Genomic DNA, 1,965 nt, shown 5'->3' with positions numbered 1-1,965 from the left:
ATTTTATTAAGTCCAGAACATATATAAATATGTATATATTTGTTCATGATTATAGTGTTGTCAGCACAGTGGAATATAATCATGATTATATGTTCAAAAGTTTAATTCCTATGATTTCTCAGTTCACTGGATGTAGACTGGCATGATAATCAGCGATAAGGTATACTTACACCTTGGATAAGTGTTATGTCCTTTCCAGGACATTGGTAAAGTTTACCAGTATCAGATGTATGGAGTATACATTAGAAGGGACCGATATTGAACTTAGACAAGATATCATAAACTTACTGTTATATTTTTCTAAGTCAATATCAATGGTTGATCTTAGGTCTATGGATCTTAATCTTGATATGGTTAGGTTCAACTTAATTGTATTATTTATGTTCTTCAATTTGTTCATTAAAGTCAACCAATTGGATCTTCTCGTGACATATGGATTGAGGACATGGTAGTTCAATTGAGTGGGAGCGCTAAACAAAGATATGGAATATAGCTTCTATAGATATTTAGAAGTGAAGCGATGATTTATTTCGAGCTTGGCTGAATAGAGATAAATGATTGAGGCCTCATTTCAGTAATTACATTAGTTAACTGAAGTATCATTTATAGGTTGCTAAGTGTATTAAGGATAAAATACATTGAAGGGTAGAACGGTAAATTTGTCCCTATTCAATGTAGATCATCTATAGAAAATCTTTGACTATTAAGATTGTAACAATGGATAATCATAACGTATCTATATTGTGGTACATATAGAGCGTTCTATATAATTGAGAGTGTTATTCAATTCCAAATCTATAGTGGCGCAAGGCGGAATTAATAAGTTAGAGAATTTACTTGGTGAATTCTAGATCTACTTATTGAAAGCTAGTTATATAGGCCCATGGTCCCATCACTAGTTGAGATAATACTGCTTCCAGACTTAGTTAATTGATTTTAATTAATCAATTATAATTCTAAATTTAGACTATGTCTTATTTAAGAATTTTCACTAATCAAGGGCTTAATTATGAAGAAAAGAGGTTTTGGGGTCAATTTATTAATTAAGAGACTTTGTATGGTCTAATATATAAATTACATAAATGACAATTTTATTTAGTAATTAATTATTATTAAATAAATAGTTTTGACATTTATAGGATTGAATTGGAAAACATGGTATTATTGAAAAAAAAAAGAATAAGTGGTTGAAATAAAGTGGCAAAAAACTAACTAGAAATTGGTCCCATTGAGTGTACGACCTATAAGTGATTTTTGTCCAATATTTTATTCTTTCTAGTCCATATAATTCAGCCCTAAGCCCTAGTTGAAACACTATAAAAGGAACATGATACTCTCACTTATCCAACTAATGTCAACCTTACTATTCAACCAACCTAGATGAGAGAGTTCCTTCCTTAGTGATTTCAACCTCCTTAATTGTTCTTCACCATTCGAAACCTTGAGTGAATGAGTGCCATGCCCACACATAGCAAGTCAAGTACTCAATCATAGTGAGTAAGAAGGTAGTAACCAAACCCGAAGGAGAGAAAGAGATCTAGGTTCAGATCTTGATAATGCTCTACGACAGAAAGGAATCAAGGGCTAGAGATCTTGAACGGAAGGAGTCATATTATTTCGCTACAACCAATGTAAGATTTTCTTATATCCTTACATGTTTATTTCATTATTTTAGAGAATTCATATTTAGGATGTTAATCAACATACTTTTTAGTAAATCTAGATCCTGATAAAATATTCCTAACACGAAGATCATTAAGTTGAATTTTGAATTGTATCCAAACTTACCTTCCTAGAAATTCAGTTTGCATATTGATGAAAGTGGAAGGTCTATGATTGGTTACTAGTAGTTGCCTAAGTTCTTCTAGGGATTTACCTAGTGATAGGAAAATTTTAGAATGATAGAATGGTTGTGTACTTAGTGTAAACCATTACTAGATTCATGAATGTCCTGATCGTGACCTT

Source organism: Cannabis sativa, chromosome 7 (assembly GCF_029168945.1).
Source record: "Cannabis sativa cultivar Pink pepper isolate KNU-18-1 chromosome 7, ASM2916894v1, whole genome shotgun sequence".
NCBI classification, from domain to species: domain Eukaryota; kingdom Viridiplantae; phylum Streptophyta; class Magnoliopsida; order Rosales; family Cannabaceae; genus Cannabis; species Cannabis sativa.
The sequence above is the reverse complement of the archived record's forward strand: the minus strand, read 5'-3'. Positions refer to the sequence as shown.